Genomic DNA, 7,259 nt, shown 5'->3' with positions numbered 1-7,259 from the left:
CAGTCTGCAAATAAACATATAATTTATAAAAAAGCAAATAATATCATTAATTCTTAACAGTATATAGCCGGTTACTAAAAGACAGCCACTCCGTACTTATCAGGGGAAATCTATAAAAAAGATAGAAGAAAAACTACCTCCAAACTTAGTTCAGTTGGGACTTCTCATTGCATTGTAAAAAAACTTAAGAAATTGAAATTTTAAGATCTTTGTATTAATATAAAAGAAACATAAAAGAATAAATGCAGATTAAAAATATAACCTCAACAACACATTTTGTCAAATATGTCAAAATGGTTGGTATCTGGTTATAATGAGATTTTATATATAATTTAGCGATATAGCAAGTATGTGATTGTTGAATAAATGAAGAGGAATGTATAATTATATAACAAAATATTTGTCATTGCGACAATTATTTCAATTTGACTATTTATTTATTGAAAGACCGATAAATGAACTGATAAAACCTCCCTTTGAAAGCTCATTAATATAGGTTGATTTTCCATTTCAATATATTCGTTTTAAGCATTTAGTGTAAAATTCTGTAAATTACCACTTACACTCAGGTAGAGTTCTTTGTAAAAGTAATCCAATGATCAGAATGCCGCGGTGATCTGCATTTCCATCCAAAGAAGATATTTATCTGCAATGTAGTCGTAGGTAATGCAAACTTGGCCTTCTCGTCATCAGTTTTGATATTAAAGACTCATTATATCAATCGAGCCTAGCAAGATCTCACCTGTATACTACCATAGAATAATCTTAAATGCTAGTGATATAGTCAATCTCAAATACAACAAATGCAAGTAGTCTGAGATAGAAAACAAGGAGATTTTGAATATCTTAATTTGGGGTCTTCATAAGAAATAAACAAATTTATGATCATTTATTTTTTATAAGAATTGGAAATCAATTGGTGGGATCTAATGTTCGCCTGACCATGTCACGACGCCTTTTCAATATTGCATTTCAAATTTAGGACTCAACGTCCATTATTTATATGTATATCAATCTCTTCATATTTTGTGTACAAATGAAAAGAAAGCTGTTTTTCCATCTGCAGAGATGAAGTAATTGCTTGATGTTTCTGGAAATTTATTATAAACCAAATTCTATATATAATATGTTCTCCAGGTTGCAACATCCATTCTGTAGTAAAGTTTCGAGTATTTATTTATTTATTTAGCTAATTGCTAGGAAATCCCCTATATCTTCGAAAGTTCAAACTCGCAGCAAATATTTTCATGTTGAACAGACTGGCATGTCTATTTTTATAGTTTATATACTGTAATATATATTTTAATGTTATTGTCCTTAAAATATTCCCTATTAATTGTTCATTATTTTTCATATCGTATATTTATTTCCTTATTTCCCTTCCACACTTAGCTAATTTTACCTTTTGGAGCCCTTGGGCTTACAGAATCCCGTTGTTTCAACTAGGGTTGTAGCAAGTAATAATAATAATAATAATAATAATAATAATAATAATAATAATAATAATAATAATAATAATTATAATTATAATTATAATTATAATTATGATTATAATTATAATAATAATAATAATAATAATAATAATAATAATAATAATAATAATAATGATACAAATAATGATGATAATAATGATACAAATACTACTACTAATAAAAATAATCTTTATATTTCTCCAACCTTTGTGTAAGGGTAAGGAACACGACTACATATCGCCACTGGCGATCAGGAAAAACTTATGAAAACGTGTCACACTCTACTGGGATCACACATCGAAAACCTGGCGGAGTTATAAATTTATGGAATATTTTTCCTGAAAAGTATTTCAAACCCAGATTTCCTCTATCCTTGGGCCGAGTGAGTGCGTCCACAAAAGATTTGAAACACTTGATTCTAAATCGAGCGAGAAGTTGTGAAAAAGGTTATTAAATTCAACTTTGAGATTTGTTATTTTAACTGTTCTTACATCAGAAGGTATGGAGGTATTAAACCGGGATATTTTGTTCTACATGACAACGGTGAATCTACATGGCCGTTTCTGATTACTCTGCCAATTTCAGGTAAAGGAAAACTTTCATGAAAATTTGCTTTGTTTCATAAACTAGAATAATAGTTTTTTTTTTTTTATTTATCAGCATTGTAATTTGGGTCTATTTATTTCAATGGTTGAGGGTGAGAAAATTCTGATTTTAAGGGACAATTCCTTGACGTATCGCTCAGGGCACACTTACTGGTAAGTGAGAAATTTTCATTTTGTTTTACAAAAATATGCAATCAGTTCTGTCAAATGGTGTTATTGTAAAACAAAAATATTAATGCAAAACTATAAGACATATCTGTTACCCATTGCATTTTAAGATATTAGTTATGAGAAATATCTGATTTTTTCATTTTCGTTTATCAGCAGAGCTGTTCATTACGCTAAATTTTATAACGATTGGATTAAATGTTTTGTTTAACTTAGCTTAATAAATGTCTTACACTTTATTAATGTATTCTATTCATAAATCTTGCTTGCCAGTTATAAAAAAAAAAAAAACAATCAGATGTGAACGTGGCATTGATATCAGTTTTAGTTTCATGACTTGTCAAAGATATGCAATTTTGATCAAGTTACTTATAGGCAACAATATGCGTAATCAAATAGATATTTTTGGCTATAAGTAATAAGCCTAACTAGGCCTATTGACTCACTTTGAATTCACCTTCTGCATTTGTGATATAAAGCTATAGGCAAAACAATTATAATTCTGATAAAGAACAATTGTCTTCTGCTTGCTTTAATACAGAGCTCATAGCGAAATTTTGTTTATAGAAAAATAGGTAATAAATTCCGCCCAAAATATAATTTAAGCATATTGATTCCAAGGCGATAAAATGACAAGTAACCACCATGAATTAAAATCTAAATTTTCTTACCTTTCCTTGTCAAAATTAAAGTAGCAACCAAGATAACCAAGTCATAATTAAAATTATCAAAATTATTATTATTATTAAGAGTATTATTATTGGAACTATAAGAAGGATTAATATTATCAAAATTCAGCCAATGATTTTGCTATCTGTAAAAATCGGTTGTGGCTTAGCTAATAATAATAATAATAATAATAATAATAATAATAATAATAATAATAATAATAATAATAATAATAATACCCTATTCACCTAATCAACTCCCCTAATACCCTGTTGGGAATTAATTGTTGCGATGTTCGCAGTTTTAATTACGAGAAGATATCTTATTACAAATATTGATCAAACAACGGATTTGGTAAGATTAGGAAGGTTAGCAGTAGCAAGTCAAAAATAATAATTGAATTGAGCAATCAGATGAATATCGATGTGGTAAGAGTAAATGAGGGAAAAAAATCGGACAGAACTGGATTTTTAGCTTCAGAACTCGTATTTTAAAGTTCAGTTTCTCAACAAAAAGCAAAAGGAAAATGATTGATTATTAGTATTCAAATATGGCACAATGCTTATATATTTTTCTATGACTAGGGTAGCTCAGCATTAATAGAAAGTGGCATCTTGATAAATCACTGTATCTCACATTGCAATAATGATATGAAAAACATAGTGGATTTAGTTGATCTTGTGGATAGTATAGAATCTCTCTCTCTCTCTCTCTCTCTCTCTCTCTCTCTCTCTCTCTCTCTCTCTCTCTCTCTCTCTCTCTCTCTCTCTCTCTGAAAATCAGAAATGTATTATGCTCATCAAGATGGAAAAAATCTTTAAAACCCTTCTTTAATTTTCATCTCCTTGTAGATAACCTAACACAAGCAAATTCATGTCAAATTATAGACTTAAGTAGATACAGTAATATCGAAATGACATTCATTATTTATATAATGAATAGAGTTATATCAACCTACGATTTCTTTAATTTAAACACAACCTAATTAATCTACCTTCTCTAGAAAACTCCATCAAATTTATGTCAAATTATAGACTTATATAAATAAAGTTGTATCGAAATGACGTTCATTATTCATTAAACGTCGTGATACTTTTAGTATCTAGATATAAAGATGCTTATAGAGGCAACAGCTGTAAGTTACTGAGCAGGAAATAAAGATTTGGACTCATAGTGAGCATGACCAATCTTACCTTGACTATGATAAAAATGGTTTTGTTGAAAGTCCTGTGAAATATCACAGATAAAAAAAAAATCTACTACTTTCCCTTTTTTGAATTTTCATTAGATCCTTATGGCGTATGGTAATTTAATAGTATGAATGATAATTTTGACCTAAACATGACTTGCCAGTAAACTTTCAGATAACTTTACAAATAAAGATAAGTTTATCCCACGAGATATGTATGTTAGAAATGTAATATAACAGATTATTTACTTCTCATGAATTATAATTTGGTCTAACATTTCAGAATGAAAGGAACCAATCTTCCTAAATTTGCGCTCTCCGCTTACGTCCTACTTTTCACGATGTCACTAATTGTCTTCATCTCAAAGCAGCCTCAGTGCACAGTGAATTGTAGAAACATGAATACTGCAGGTAAGTCTTTTATAGAATGCTTCTTAAGATAAGATAAAGATACTCTATCCTGATATATATACTGTATATATTAGGAATTACAGTAGAGTCGATCAGCTTCCCAGTCTTTCCTTTAACCTTGGAGGTTAAGAACTTGAAAAATTATTTGTTATACCATTCATTCATACCACCTATTCGAAGTATGGTTTTTTCTTTTCTCAGGTTTTCAATAATCATTTAAACTACCTGTGTTAAGATTATAGTTTATTTCATTCTTTCAAATGCGAAATCCATTCATTACTACTGATATTGTATGCTGAGCCAGTTTAGGCCAGTCATTTTGAACTCTGTTTTGAATATTCTTAAAGAATACTTAGTACCTTTGGCCAACCATATTACTGTACTACACATAACAAAGAGAAGGGTTTGCTCATGTGATCAAATCGTTGGTGGTTATCGTCTGTGATAATTTAGGTTTCATTGGCTGTGGTGGCCTATTGGAAACGTCCTTGCCTGGCGTTCTGCTGGACGGGAGATTGAGTCCCGCTCAAACTCGATAGTTTCTTGCATTGTCTGCAACCTCACCCTCCTTGTGAGCTAAGGCTGGGGATTTTGCGGAGCCTATATGTCTTACTGCAGAGCCATAGGAAGCCATTGCCTGGTTCTTCCTGGTCCTAGCTTGGGTGGAGAGGGGGGGGGATGGCTTGGGCGCTGATTATATATGGAATATGGTCAGTCTCTAGGGCATTGTCCTGCTAGCTAGAGCATTGTCATTCTCTTTAGCCTCATGCTATTTATGAATACATACAACAAGACATTATAATTATAGAGGATTGATATCTATAATGTGGTGTATGATTAGCTAACAACATATTTGCTGCGGGAATGAAAATATTTTGGTTAAATTAGGGTTTTTTAATTCCATGGCTGAGTTCCAACTCTTTGCTTTTAGAATATACGGAAGGGATCTGCTCTAAAAATTTTGTAATACACATTACCTGTATTTCATATATAATTACTATAACTTAGAGTCTAAAATCAGAAGAAAAATAGAATTATTGGAATCATGGATTTTTGATGCATTAATTAATAAAAACTACCATGAAAGTATATTTTAATAATTACTTGCTTCTCCAAATTTGAATAGCATAGGCTACGATTGTTTCTACTTCTTGTCAAAAGATGGCAGCAGTCGTCACTTGTTTTATTCAAATGTGAATGATTCTATCTAATTGGAAAAGGGTGATAGATTGATACTTATGGAGAAATATGTACAGCAGGTATAAATTATATTCAGTTCAAATTAATTCGGGTATTTTAGCCATTTCTACACCAACATGACGTCATGAAAGGTTCCAGAATGCAAGGATTATAAAGCACTATACATTGTTTATTTTCAGGACCAATATATGGCCCTAGTAGTGGAGTACCAAATAGCTAATTATCACCATCATCAACTCATTATAATTTTTATTACTTCATTTCCGTTGCTATATGGGCACAAAATTGTTATAAAACAAACGCTTGAGAACTAGGTGTTATTGTTGTTTGGTCATAACTTAATTCTTAGGAAATTACAAATTTCATAATAGATATCACAGAAATATTTCCTCAGCGAACAATCGTTAGTTCAATTACACTTGGGGGTCAGGGGGTAGGCTGATATGCCACATGTACTGAAATCGGCGAGACAATCAAGTAATTACAGTTATTTTATCTAATTTTCAATTACTTTTTTATGACATCAAAAGATAATTAATATGTTTCATGGTACGATATGTATTGTAAGTAAAAACTACGTCGAATAATATTGTTACATTACGAAAGGCATAATGACGCTGACTCCTCTAGCTCACCCCCCTTATTTCGTAACAAGTTTTACTTTACCGCCAATAGATGGCATTAGAGGTACCTTGTCCTGACTAATATAGTCTAACATTTGACGACCACGTGGCTCAAAAAAGTGTGGTAGGAAGGTAGAGGCTAGAGATTTGATAGTTGGTAAATTGTCCAACGATTGTTTCTCTATTAGGAGCGAATATTTTTATCAGAAAATATCGTGTATTTTTCATATGATATCGGAAGCAACCTGAGTTTACTCCTAAAAGTGTTTAATATTTCCTTTCTTCATCACAACACATGGATGGTAAGTCATGTCCCTGTACAAGTGACCAAGGTAACAATCATCAGCATAGTTAAGGTTGGTGGGACGAGTTTGGGACAGCGCTGCCAAATGGAATTTCCTTGAATGGAGAATATCATTATTCATTGCAGATTCAAATCATTAAAGGATCAATAGTTATATGCCAGATGGTGCATGACTATAGAGTAATTTGTTGTTCTTTTAATCAGAGTAATCAATATAAAAAAATCGAATAATGAAAAATAATATTGTCACATTTTTGTGACTTCACCAACGCCTGCCTGTGTTGCGTCATTTACCTGCGATTTTGTGTTTGTTAATAAGGGCGTTCCAGAGTTTAAATAAGTTATAAAATAATTCTTATCATAATTTCTTCAGTAATTGTATGCGTGCCAGTAATGGTGTTTCTTGGTTCAATATAGGTTAAAATTAAAAGTATATATATATATATATATATATATATATATATATATATATATATATATATATATATATATATATATATATATATATATGTGTGTGTGTGTGTGTGTGTGTATATATATAGATATATGTTTATATAGATATATAACATTAACGATCACGGTCTTCCTAAGTCAGTGATAGGCCAATTATGAATGTAT

Source organism: Palaemon carinicauda, chromosome 16, assembly GCF_036898095.1.
Source record: "Palaemon carinicauda isolate YSFRI2023 chromosome 16, ASM3689809v2, whole genome shotgun sequence".
NCBI classification, from domain to species: Eukaryota; Metazoa; Arthropoda; class Malacostraca; order Decapoda; family Palaemonidae; genus Palaemon; species Palaemon carinicauda.
This window is presented reverse-complemented; position numbering follows the sequence as displayed.